Source organism: Pelobates fuscus, chromosome 10 (genome assembly GCF_036172605.1).
Source record: "Pelobates fuscus isolate aPelFus1 chromosome 10, aPelFus1.pri, whole genome shotgun sequence".
NCBI classification, from domain to species: domain Eukaryota; kingdom Metazoa; phylum Chordata; class Amphibia; order Anura; family Pelobatidae; genus Pelobates; species Pelobates fuscus.
Genome location: NC_086326.1, coordinates 94,540,968 through 94,555,302, shown reverse-complemented (window position 1 = coordinate 94,555,302; position 14,335 = coordinate 94,540,968). Strand labels below are relative to the sequence as shown.

The window sequence follows — 14,335 nt, the reverse complement described above, 5'->3', positions numbered from 1 at the left end:
ATTTAGCCCTGCAGAATGTAATTTTATCTCCTACTCCCCGGTATAAACTGGCAAATCAAAAAAATGTGTTAAACATTTCTGGCAGTGGGCTATATACTTTTTAATTATTTTTTTATTTAAAGCTGTACTATCACCGCAAAGTCCACCAATGGTGACATCGCCGCTGGTGATTCGGTGGCCGAGGGGACAGGTAAAGGAGAGTTTACTTACTTGAACCCGTCCCTCGCAGGCACAGCCATCTTGGTCCAGCGTTGTCCTCCTTGATGCTGATGTCACTGTATTGTAGGGGGGGCAGTGCAGCTTCAATCTTGTGTATTATGTTCGTTACAAGCCTCAGTATCTGCAAGTAAACGTTCCAAATTACATTACTGAAGAGCCAATGAGAGCTAAGCATTGCATACATTTAATTTTGCTGTTGGCTAGATAGTATAGTGAAGAATTATGAGGTACATAAAGTTCCACAGAGACCCATCTGTCAGAATTTCTTAAACCTGTGGTTGCTATCATTTTTTTATTTGGCACAAAAGGCTTTGAAATGCAGAAAAATGTAAGGGAAGGTTCAGTTTTCTTGTGCACACTTTTGTTGATCATCTGATTTTGGAAAACGAATAGGTGCAGAATAAATGTAATTTCACCCCTAATTATCTCATAATACAATTATGATTTCACAAGAACATTTTTCTAAAACATTACCATCATACTGCACTATTGGTGTGATTACCCAAACAATTTCTTTACATCACCCCTGGGCAATCACAGGACTCTCATGTTAAGCATTTGGAATCCCACAGTCTCTTTAGCAGACAAATAAAAAGTCATATCGTTTTTAAGGAGCTAGTTTTCACAAGCCCTCTGTTTTCTTTAACCCACAAATAGCAGGGGAAAAAAACCTAGCAGCTTGCTTTCCAATCAAACACATTGAACTTCCTTCAACTGTGAAATGCAAAATAAATAACTTTGTCTTAAGTTTTGGTGTATAGATCATTTCCCTGCAGTGTCACTGCGCAATTCTTTGCCATTTAGGAGTTAAATCACTTTATGTAAGCACCCTAGTCACACCTCCCTGCATGTGACTTGCACAGCATTCCTAAACACTTCCTGTAAAGAGTCAGCTAATGTTTATGCTTCCTTCATTGCAAATTCTATTTAATTTAAAATGTATTATCCCCTGCACTGTTGATAGCTTGCTAGACCCCACAGAAGCATTCTGTGTATGAGTAAAGTTCACTTTATGAGTAAAGTTCACTTTAGAGAGCAGGCAATAAGCACTTTTAAAGTAAGTTACATCAAATTGAAAGTGAAACCATTTTTGTTTTTCATGCATGGTGTGTGAGTGACAGCCAGGGAAGGTGTGACTAGGACTGCATAGACAAAAACAATAGGGATGTAAATTAAATTGCAGAGATTTGAGCAGTGAGACTGCAGGATCATGATCTATACACTAAAACTGCTTCCTTAAGCTAAAGTTGTTTTGGTGACTATAGTGTCCCTTTAATTTTAATTTTAATTTTTTGTTAAATATATTTTCTCAGCCAGATAGCCATCAGAATGTAGACATTTACATAGCAATTAAACTGATAACACAATCCCCACCATGTACTCCACTTAATAAACTAGAGTTGAATCCAACCAGGTAGAGAAAGGCCAGTCAATCAGTGTATTTATATAGTTTCTGTTTGTAGATAGCAGAAACTGACAAAATGGAATCGTTTTAGCTGCACACTTTTTTTCACATGTTAATTAGAAATTCCCTTTGGTGCCTTCTAGGCTCCTCTTGTAGAGAAAGGAGTTAGCGCTGTATGATCTTGGTTTTATTAATTAGCTACTTATAAATATTATAGCAAGAACAATGGTTCAGGATGAGAGAGGTCTTAATATGCATTATGAAGCCATATTTACAGGCATTCACAGTGTCCGGATAAACCTGCCAGAGTGAGACAAGGTACGGACATATATTTGCTCGAAAGCAATGTTCTAACACAAACATTCTAAATTATAGCAGCTAATTGTGATTGTGGTGTCCGCGAACAATGTATTTGTTTTGACAGTGAATTAATGGCTACTGTGTTATGTTTGCCTTTAAGGCTTAGAAGAGTTCTTTCTTTGGATCTAAGAAGGATCCGAATTAAAATCTGTTTTGAGAGTCGATTCTATCTATTTGGTCCAAATGATGTGGTTTTAGAATCTGTGGTCCCTGTTTGACCAGAATGTGATTATTTAGTAACTGTACTCATTACTGCAGTACATGCTGTGCGAACTTGACTGATCACCTTAGAGGTAGCTGTGGTGACAGCCCAAAAGTTTTTGAAATCACACTATATGAAACCTCCTACTGCCTTATGCTGTAAAAGTATCATAGTACTTTTTTTTTTTTTTCTCTGTGTGTAGAACAAGTTTCTTGAGCTGTCAGTTATCCAGGTGGAATACTCACTTCCTGGCTGGCAATATCAGTTTTAGCAAGACACCATTTTAATGGACACCTACAAATAAATACTTAAAAATAGCACTTGAAATAATACAGCCCCCTTTTTTTTTAATGCAAAACCAAAAATCCCAATTAAATCCACCATCTCTATGACAAGCTTTGAACTGGAGATTGGTCCTTACTGCCTCTCTTTGGCCAATATTTGCCTTAAGAGCTTGCACTATTTTGGTTCCAGACTGAGCCTGGTCTCAGCAGGTTTTTTTCCTAAGCCTTTATTCGCCAGGTTTAAAAAAAAAAAAGTGTTTACAAACTAGACTGAAAAACACAGTCACATTACCTGGAGAGTTTAGAAACACCCGCAGGAATTCAGTGCTAACTAGGTCACTTGAGAGCCGTGGGGAAGTAACCATTGTCTTATTCCATGGGAGTGCAGCAGGGATCTGTGTATTCTGCAGACTTGGGTAGCCCGCTGGTAAAGGCTCCCCCTGGATAAGCTGCACCTTTTGCTTGTCTCTCTGGAATCAGGTGGGTAACTCGATCTATTACTGCGGGAATAGGAGCTGTCACTTCATCTCAGGAATACACATACAGAGGCCCAAAAAACATATAGTATCTGCTTCTGAAGCATATCCAGGCAGAAATGTATAGTTTTGTGTTTTTTTTGTTTTGGTTTTCATTTTGTGCTTGATATTATGTTTTGGTTCTTCCAGTAGGGTCCAACCTTGCACCCCTGAGCTACTTTTTCCCTTAATTACATATCCCTATTATATTTTGTTTGCAGCTCTATTCAGACCTGCAATTGTTAAATAAAAAAAAATAAGCATTCCATTTTGATAAGCTTGGCTTGTTGTAATGGAATTATTCTCAACTTTCATCCATAACGTCATTCAGGACCAGTGATGGTGTATATCATCTTAATAACACGCTCTCTTTAAGAATTCTATGCCAAAATCTAGTCTTACTCTTACACCTTTAATGAAAGCAAAGCCTTAGAGTTTGGTTTTTAGGGTCCAGAGAGTGATATCTGCAAATGTTTCAATGTGGTCGTTAATGGGTTAAAGGTTTCAGGGAAGGCCCTGAATTCACAGTTTATATTAATATATATTTCTATTAAGGCTAGTATAAGTGTTCATGTTTACACCTAATTGTATCTGTTAGGCACTGTGCTAGGCACTGTTAGCCTACATTCCCCAGTGTGATCATTGTGTGCGTACAACACGTTCATGTTTAACCTTAGAGATAGGGCTATGCTTGCTGGTGTTAAGACACAATGGAAACATACAAGGCCACTTCACCTGGTTAACCATTTAGTAATGCACATCAAACAATACACCAATGTTCCTTACCATCGTAAAGTAAATCGGTTAAGTGTGGATTGTGTATGGCATGGCCTGTGAGTGTGTTGTGTTTTTTTTTTTTTCCCCGCGCGTGTTTCCTTTATTTTCCGGTTAGCCTGCACGTTGAGTGCAGAGAATGGTTGCCATGGTTACGTCGAGGAGGGAGAGCTGGGATCTCTCACAGGGTCACTATCTCATCCTGTCACCATAGGGCTTACAATGTGTGCGGTGCCAGATGCTCTGGGCTGTAGCACTTCTAACTAGATGGTTGTATGCTCTTCTGCCAGGGAATTCTGTACCTTTTATTGAGTTTTCCTAATAGGTAGTTGGCACAGACGACGTGATACTTATTTCTAAGTTAATAAGGCGTTCTGGCATGTTTTCTCCACCCATCTCCTCTCTTCTTTCTGTGTTTGCGTGTCACCTTCATAATCTCTCTCCCTCTGCCTCATTACCTATTTTCTCAATTTCCCTTCTCTCTCTTCATCTATCCCTCACTTTTTTGCTGCTTATTATCCCCCACCCCCTTGTTTCCTTTACAGAATGTTTACTGCAATATACGATCCCATTATACCTTTAGTCATGACCTAGGAAGCAGTAAGATACATGTGGAGAATCCCTTGCACCTTTTAAGCAGATTACAATTTATTGTTGAAGCCTGAAATTTAATCCTATATATAAAACGGGGTCAGTGTGGTGTAATTTTGTGCATTCATTGAGCCGCATAATATGCAATGACGGATGCAACATTTACAGGCAGATTCATAGCCCAAGCTTGTCCTGTTAATTTTGCAAACTCTTTAGTATGTTTCAGTGGCTTCCATTTAAAGGGACACTATAGTTACCTGAAGAACTTTAGCTTAATGAAGCAGTTTTGGTGTATAGAACATGCCCCTGCAGCCTCACTGCTCAATCCTCTGCCATTTAGGAGTTAAATCCCTTTGTTTATGAACCCTAGTCACACCTCCCTGCATGTGACTTGCACAGCCTTCCATAAACACTTCCTGTAAAGAGAGCCCTATTTGGGCTTTCTTTATTGCAAGTTCTGTTTAATTAAGATTTTCTTATCCCCTGCTATGTTAATAGCTTGCTAGACCCTGCAAGAGCCTCCTGTATGTGATTAAAGTTCCATTTGAAGATTGAGATACAATTATTTAAGGTAAATTACATCTGTTTGAAAGTGAAACCAGATTTTTTTTTTTTTATGCAGGCTCTGTCAATCATAGCCAGGGGAGGTGTGGCTAGGGCTGAATAAAACAGAAACAAAGTGATTTAACTCCTAATGACGGTGAATTGAGCAGTGAAATTGCAGGGGAATGATCTATACCAGGGGTAGGCAACCTACGGCACTAGTGCCATGCACGGCACTCTAGGTGCCTTTGCACGGCACTCTAGGTGCCTTTGCACGGCACTCTAGGTGCCTTTGCACGGCACTCTAGGTGCCTTTGCACGGCACTCAAGGCTACAAGAGCCAAACAGGCTCTGGCCTGTCAGGAGTCCCAGTGAAACTTCAGATATCTGCTAATACGAAAATGGGGTGAAGGACAATCCTCCATCTATGCATTGCAGCACGTAGAGGAAGTGATCTCAGATCACTTCCTCCCAGCACTTGTGGATGGGAATCCACACTGGAGTAGAGCAGCCCACAGCTTTCTGTTGCAGCTTCTGTCCTTGAGCTGTACCTGGCCAGCCTGGTCCCCACTAAAACCCAGGGAAGCCTCAGAGCTGCAGAATAACCCTCCCCTCATACAAATAATACAAACACACACACAGTCCGCACAAACACAACACCACCAACAATCCCCATACATGCACACAACCCCACATGCAGCCTCTCACATGCAATACCCCAAACATCCCCACACATACTCACACTACCAAATACACAATGTGACATATCCACCCACACACACAATTCCACAAGCAGCCCCCATACACAGCCCAAATGCATAGGTATTATACATGATACCACAAACTATTAATGAACATATACAATATATTAGCTCATATACGCACAAATACAACGATACAAAGCAAATGCAGTATAAATAACACAAGCAGAATATGGCAACATGCACACCTCAATTTAAAGAAATAGGACCGACACGCTATGGGACATCACAATCATATTTCGGCACAGTGCTGCTAAAAGGTTGCCTACCCCTGATCTATACACTAAAACTGCTTTATTTAGCTAAAGTAATTTAGGTGACTATAGTGTTCCTTTAATCTGTGGCAGGGATGCAGAAAATGATCTGTTATGATTGTTGTTCTTTTGACGCAGTGCTTTGTAGGTGGGTATCTGTGTTCTTGTTAAAGATTCACTCTAAGCACAATTACTACTACGCTAATTGTAGTGGTTATAGTATTATGAGCCTTTGGGTGTCATACCCTCTTTGAGAGTAGTTTAACAAAAATGGGGCTTTTTCCATAAACCAATCTGCTTGTTCTCAGACTATGTAAAATATGAATTTCTGCATTACCTGCCCAAAATGATTTGACTGGGAGAAAGAACTCAAAGTGTCATAGCAATCACTACAAGGCAGTTTAGTTGTTATGAGGTACAATGTTCCTTATTAAAACATGCATGCTGCAATGTTGTATTTTGAATTTATTTTTTTACTGTTTAATGTTAATGTTTTGTGAATTACTATGCTTATAATACTCTGCCAACATTGTCACCAGAAATAAGAATTAATTCACATTCCCTGCAGACTCAGCCTGTCTGTTTGGCTGGCTGAGCCTGACATGAATTGCATTTCACTAACATCTGGGTGGTGGCACAAGCCATTGCTCTTCTTTTTCCATGTGTAAATAAACTGTCATCCCAACAAATGTTCAACATAATGGAACAAACATTTTTTTTCAAACCTGGCGAGAAGGGGTTAATGAGAAATAATTTGGGCTCTTAACCTCTTGTATTCAATAACTCCAGTAAAGGTACATAGCCTTAGGCATTTCGCCTTTACAATGAGTCATTCAATTCACTGTTTTCTCAGCCTGTCCAAACCTCTCGGAGCCCTCACATAAAGATGCCTGTCCTGGAGGGATGTGAGCATTTTTAGTATCCCAGCTTAAACTGGACACAACCAAAATCAGCAGAATCATATGTACGTGCATGTACAATTAGGAAGAAGTGTACCTTACAAGGATTTAGAATGGTATTGCATTATCACAAGTCTTAATTAAACCAAGGCATACAGAAGTTCACAATGTATAAAAGTTTAAATACCAGTTTACATTTTTTTATGTGTTCTGATTGACATTGAAACCATTTTTTAAATGCAGGCTCTGCGAGTCACAGCCAGGGGAGGTTTGGCTAGGGCTGCAAAAACAAAGTAATTTAAAGGGACACTATAGTCATCAGAACAACTACAGCTTAATGCAGTTGTTCTGGTGAGTATAATGGCTCCCTTCAGGCTTTTTTCATGCAAACACTGCCTTTTCAGAGAAAAGGCAGTGTTTACATTGCCTCTATCGACACCTCCACGTGGCCACTCCTTAGATGGCCACTGGAGGGGCTTCCTGGCTCAGTGCTGCCGAAAAAGCAGCCCTGACGCTCAGCGTCCCCACGCTCTGCATGGAGACGCTGAATTTTCCTCATAGTGATTCAGTGAATTAATGCATCTCTATGAGGAGGTCATGATTAGCCTAAATGGCATTTGGCCGCGCCTCCATGCCAATTAGGATTAGCTAAAAATCGGCCATTTTAATGGTCAAAAAGCGGGCTGAGCCAGCGCCGGCGGACCTGCGCAGCGCGTGAAATAAGGTGAGTTTTAAACTTTTATAGGGGGGCTAAGGGGGATGGCAAGCCACCTAAATGGTGGGTTAAACACTATAGCGTCAGGAATACATGTTTGTGTTCCTGACCCTATAGTGATTCTTTAACTCCTAAATGGTAGAGAATGGAGCACTTAGACAGCAGGGACGTGATCTATACACCAAATCTGCTTCATTAAGCTAAAGTTGTTTTGGGGACTATAGTGTCTCTTTAACTGTTTGATGACAACTCATAGCTCTAGCATGTTAAGATAAGAACATGAAGTTGCTCAGTCAATGTATTATTTCTACAATGAAATAATAAAGCACAAACACTCAAACAAATCAGCAAAGCCATCAAATATTTAGTACATTGTCACCACATGACTGCAGACTAGAACATATTGACTTGATAAAATATGAAGAGAAAAACTGTGACAATGTATAGGGGTTGCATAATGACCTTTCAAGCACCATAGCAACTTGTGTGCCTTGTGTAAGTTACCAAACAATGTGTTCATCTGTCCCTGTCTCTCTGAGTATGGGCATCCATTTTAGATGATTATCCACAAAAATTCTCATAGAGTTTTGTGTATGTGCATAGACAATATATATCAACACGTTTCTTTAAAAATAACTTTTCTTCCTGAGCAGCTGTAACATCAGATATTGTATTTTGCTATTCTACTTGCTATGAAATGTAACACATGTGCAGTTGTACACATGAATTTGTGAACACCAATTTCCAGAAGATGCAGCCCAGACTTTCACTAGAATGCAAACCTATAGCAGCTCCTGTGTGTCCATGGCTGCTATCATCATTTTAACTGTTCCACTGCTCATATTGATATGAGGTCAGGGTATTACGGAGAGTGTGACTTACTTTCCCCAGCACCTCACCTAGTATATCAGTAAAGGGAGAGGAACAGAACGGTGGTAGAAACTGCCTAACATTCTTCAGCAGCAGCTTGTAAATGTGACTCGTGTGTCTCAGTAATGTATACCAAGAGTCCCTAATGTATGGGAAAATAAAACTATGCCAGAAAAAAGTTGTAAACGCTGTGCTATTTGAGGTCTATACACCTGTCTCTGGACATCAGACATGTTGCAAAACACTCAGATATTGAGATTGTGGTAACTACAGATTTTTTTGCAGTGTAATATCGAGCAAATTTTCTTTTGGTTTTAATTCATTTGGCATTGCATTCTGGTCTACAAATTGTCCAAGTACAGATGTTTGAATCTCACATACCAATTTTGTGAACTCATGTTTAGCTGTAATTCTTCTTGTTGGCCACTGGATGGAGATAGTTATAAAGAGGAGAACAGAATGCCCTAAGACTAATAATTGCCGCATGTTTTCCTGATCGTGTTCTCTTTTATATTGGCTCCATTGGATTCCACACAAGGATTTTATTTGTTAAGCACTGCTTCCCTACATTCCCCGTTCTATTTGTATCAAGACCAGAAAGAAGAGACTCTGGTTTGGGAAGGTTCAGCTGCTGTATATATAAAGAACACGCGCCAGAAATTTGCTGCTATATTAGTCTATTATTAATTATTACTGGGCCTCAGCATTAGACTGCGTTTAGTATTCTATTCTAACTCAGTGACCACCTTGAGTATTCATTAAAGCGATGTTAGCCACAGGACCCCTGCACAGTGGCCAGTCCAATGTTCAATCTACACTAGCCTTTTCTATAAATAAGGAATATGTAGACCTACTGTCACTTAGTTCACATTCTGTGTTGCATGGCCGAGCAGAGCAGTGCGCACTGCGGTACAGGAACTTATGTTTCCTGTACCCAGCCAGACTGAAAGGAAGTACTCACTGAGAGAGCACTTTCTGTCAGTCTGGCCGGATACAGTAGACTGAATCTCCTGTACCGCAGTGTGCACTACTCTGCTCGGCCACGCTACCAGGAGGCACACCGGGGAACAGGGACCGAGGAGAGAGAGAGGGGCACTAAGGGACGGGGGTGGGTTGGGTGTTAAGGATCACTGTGGGACGGGGGTGGTAGAACACTATGGGACGGGGGGAGGGGGAGGATGGTATGGAACACTGGGGGAAGGGGCGTGGTAAGGATCATGGGGGGATGGAAAGGAACACTATGTAAGGCGGGTGTTATGGAACACTATGGGACAGAGAAGGGGGTGAAGTACACTATGGGACAGGGAAGGGGGGTGAAGAACACTAGGGGGGGAGAGGAACATTAAGGGAGGACACTAAGGTACAGTGGAGGGAAGGGAAAAATAACACTGGGGTAGGGGGGACCACTAAAAGAGAAGGGAGAGTAACAGGGGAATGGGGGGGGGGGCACTAAGAGAGAGGTAAGGGGTGGGGAGGACACATATTAACACACAAACACACACACACACACACTGAATCCACTACCCACACTGCAACCACTACACAAACACACACACACTGCATCCACTACCCACACTGCATCCACTACACAAACACACACACACTGCATCCACTACCCACATTGCATCCACTACTCAAACACACACACACACACACACTGCATTTACTAAGCAAATACTCTCACTGCATCCACTACACACACACATATAAATATTCTTGAAAACATAAAACAATGACTGGCATGTATATTTTGTGCATTTACCACGTAATAAAAAAAGATTTGCAAAAAAAAATAAGGTTCAAAATAAAAAGTTCACAGATTATTGGTATCGGCTCTAAACAATCAATATCGGTCGATCCCTACTACATTGTATTGTCTAATCTTTTACAACTCCTTGTAAACTACAATATTGTCTATTTTAAACCCTTTGACCGTGTGGTGGTACCCTATCTGTGCTCACCGCAACAATGTTGTATAATAGCACCCACGAAAGCAATAGGGCAGTCTCATGAAAAGCTCATTTTATTTATGTCTTTTACATATTGCGTTTAAATGCAGAGAGAGCATTGAAAAGCAATAATTTCCTTTGTCTTAGATTTACGTAGACCTTCAGTAAATGGAAACTTCATTTGGCAGAAATATTCTGCAGGCCAAAGAACTAGATACGTCCTGTATTGGAAGAAAGTATGTCTTAAACTTCAGTGTTCAAAAAAACAACTGAAGAACCAAGTAAATTTAATTTAGCATAGCCATCCTTTCTGAACCAAAGGGAAAGAGAGTAATCCCACGAATGGGGTGACTCTAATAGTCTCTTTAAAAGTCAGTTTGTCTAGCTAACATCGTGCATCACTGAGCAACGTTGTATCTATTCAAAACCTGGTAAATGTATGGCATTTGAGAGGTCTGTTGTTGGACTGTCCAATAAATATTATTTAAACTTCAGGTTGCATTCTGAGCTACAGCCTGTACACTGTGGTGGTGACTCTGTTGCTTGTTGATGCTTCTTAAGAGCTTTCATTGACATAAGATCTCACTACAGCAGCATCTGGCAAAACACAGCTTTTGCTTATTCTTGGCTAAAATGATATGCAGCAACAAAATATTATTATTAAGTGTATTCTTTATTTAACAGTAGAGGCGCTCTAATTACCTTTATTTATAAAGTGCAAACCATTTAAGAATGGATCAATTTACTACTACAATGCAATAACAGATTTAGCAATACCAGCAATAACACTGTAGACCTTAAAATATACGCGTGTGTGTGTGTGTGTGTATGTATATATATCTTCCTCTTGCGTGGTTTGTAGAAAAAAAGTGTTGAACTTCTGCTTTTAGTTTTGTCTCTGCAGATGTCATTTAGGCCAGTTCTTAGCATGATTATGGATTACATAGAACACAGTTAAGTAACCCTCTTTAATGATGGGGCAACTTTGTGCCGTGACCTCATAAAATCCGTGCAGCTAAATCATATGTCGCCCACTTGTTTGTTTGACTGGGAGCTCACCCATCAGTTTTAGCTTTCCTGAAAATGTTGTGTTAACGGTATTTAACCATGTGGCAGATGATTGTTAGCTCTAGGGCTCTGTCAAGAGCACATTTACTAGTAGCCTTCCACTGCAGCTTTTGCAGGATTTGCTTACTGGCTCCCATCCCCCACAACTCGTAAAAGCCACTTCATTCTTAAAAACAGATTCCTTTTCCCTAACAACCAGAAGACAATTTACTGCTAGTGTGCAGTGGTACTGAACACTTTTTTTTTTTATGTGGGGATAGAAAGATCCTGGAGGGGGAATCATAAGGGGATAAGTTGAAAAGTTGCTTCCTTACTTATTATGAATTGTGATTATTAACCCGTTACGTTGCTGTGTATTGGAGAACACAGGCCATTGTATAATGTACATGACGCCTTACTGTCTTCTGAGCACTGAGTAGGTGAACTCACAATGGCTTTCACACAAATTGATTATTGGACTCTCGTTGTGTCAACACTGATAAGGCTCCTTAATGTCTTAATAGCAGTGGGTGGGTAGAGACTGAGGTTTGCTGGCACATACATTTGTTGAGCTGAAATGAATTTCATGTTAAACTTAGATGAAGAAGAAAGTGACATTACCCCCATAACCCCTCCCCTTGAAAAAGGGATTTATAAAAAATAAAAAATAAAATATATATATATATGTTATTTGTGAATCCTACTTTATATATATATATATATATATATATATATATATATATATATATATATATATATATAAAATATAAGACCACATTAAGACTAATCTAGTTTATTCACTGATTTTAAGTGTGTTAGTGTTTCCATACAAGCTGTTTTATTTTTAATGGATGATTTTCACATCAGGGGCATGTCACATGTGATGTACAACAGCATCTCTTGTTTACCAGCCTCTAATTCTCATGCCATTAGCCGGGATGTTGGTGATTGCTGGCTTACATGCTGATATTGCGATACTCCCATTGATCACTCTAGATTTAGGTGCGATCAACATTCACACTGAGCGAGTGTGGCCCCTGTTGTCATGTACCAAATCACTTATCATGTCTGATAGGACAATCAGAGGTATCCTAAGATGAAGAGCAGTGTGGTAAGAGGAGGAGGAGGAGGGGCATCAGAGCCCTTTAATAAATCTGCAATTGCTCCCATGTTGGTTTTGACCCTGTGTTGCCAGTGAAGGTGACTGGGTTCTCACTAGCTGATTGGCTAGGAGCCAGACACCCCTGCATGCTTTTCTGCCTGTGAAAGGGTTAAATGATGTTGCTTAGCACCTCCCCTCTGTGTAAGTTTGGTAATGTGAGCTGCTTTTTTTTTTTTCTTCTCTTCCTCCCTTTCTCTCCCTCTACACTTTCAGCCCCCCTCCTCCTCCTCTGTCTCTCTTCCCTGCCTTCTGGCGAATGACTGAGGCAGCCTGAGTGTGAATGTGTGTGTGTGAATGGTTGCTGTGTGGTGTATGTGTGTGTGTGTAGCAGCAAACAGCCAGCTCTCTAGACAGAGAGTGGAGAAAGGAAAAAGCTTGAATAATCCTGCCGCATGGTACTGAGGTAGGCATACCCCCTGATCAAATCTGTCTTGTTTCCCCAGGCTCACGGTGGGGATTTTGAGCAGGTCTCACACTGCAGCACTGCGCTGGGAGACTACATTGTGTCTGCCTGGGCATGTGTGAAGTTAGGAGGCTTAACCTGATTCTCTTCATTGTCTCTGGGGGCTGGATACATACACAGCCAGTTGGCTGGTACATAGTGAGCCATTAGTAGGGAGCCCATCTGTTATTGGTTTTGCCTGGAAATCTGGAGACAAGCAATTAATAATTGATGAGTGTTGTGCAGTAGCTGGACAGGCAGGAGAACGCGAGAAACTGAGCTGGGTGTCCTTAGAGAGGAAGAACAGAGACAGCATGAGGATAACTGCTGCCTATCTTGTGCAGAAATTAAAGATTTGAGCATTCGCTGCTTTTTTTTGTTTTTCTGTACTGGGAAGCTGTGTTGTCTGAAAGTGCTTTGAGACATATGTGGTCCCCCTCTGCTATAGAGGAGAGAGCAGCGCAGGAGGAGCAAAGTGGTGGGGGGTAGCGAGACGCAAGACTGGTTTGAATAAACTTGCGGGTAAGTAGCTTTCTTCTAGTAAGGATGGGGAGGAGGGAGTGGGGGGGGGGTTGAAATCTTTCTATCTGTTTTGTACAGACCGTATGCTTGTGAAATAGTGCATTATGGGTGACGTGATACTCAGCATGGTATGGGAAGACGTATGGGCATCAAAAGCATACCCTAACCCCTTTGGTGCCATATGGTGCTGAAACGCATAGAAGGCCCTCTGGTAATGGTGGTTGGCCTCATAGGCATGCAGGTACGCTGGGCCGTAACATATGATGTCTGATACTTGCCTTGTCAGCAGTTCTGGGTTTGTAAGCAGCTTGTGGTAGCAGTGGTCTTTGCACTGTTTACTTTTATAATCTCATTGGTATTTTACTCTGCTCACAGAGGTATGAAGTGGTGGCCAGCTTACTATGGAAAGTTAAGTGAATAGGTTTATGAGACTGTTGAATGTCTTGGGTACGGCTGTGGTCCATTCATTATATGACTCAATCCTCTTTTGCTTACATTAGCCAACAAACTGCCAAAATGTGCTTCGCGTAATAAATGTATTGGCCTTTGAATTACATATTGTGGGTCAATAGTTTGCTTGTTGTGGGCCAATAGTTTGCCACTCTGGTCTGCAGTTTAATACACCGTTTAAAGGCAAATAAACTGAAAACAGGAAAACATGTAAATGCGTTTGATATATGGGAGACCCTCTGATCCGCAGAGCTTGCACTTTAAATATGTTATTTACTATGTCACTTTCCTTGTACATTGTTCTGAGTCCTTACCGCCCAATTGAGGGCACTGGCATTAAAAGTCTTATTATATGATTTTTTTCCAGAGTG

The 14,335-nt window shown here is 40.8% G+C and overlaps 2 protein-coding genes across 6 annotated transcripts in view; one reads left to right on the top strand and one right to left on the bottom strand.

Annotated features, from left to right (window-relative positions):
- The window catches only part of ZCCHC24 (zinc finger CCHC-type containing 24), a 365,856-nt gene that overhangs the window by 11,590 nt on the left and 339,931 nt on the right, over positions 1–14,335 (bottom strand). The gene's annotated exons all lie outside the window — the stretch shown is intronic.
- Positions 1–14,335, top strand: part of ZMIZ1 (zinc finger MIZ-type containing 1) — a 224,665-nt gene that overhangs the window by 171,624 nt on the left and 38,706 nt on the right. Inside the window, exon 1 of one of the 5 annotated variants that reach the window (XM_063434178.1) lies at positions 12,778–12,953. The exons of the other annotated variants lie outside the window; for them this stretch is intronic. The gene's annotated coding sequence lies outside the window, so the exon portion shown is untranslated. Of the gene's footprint in view, positions 1–12,777; positions 12,954–14,335 lie in introns of those variants that run through there. 5 annotated transcript variants of the gene reach the window in all.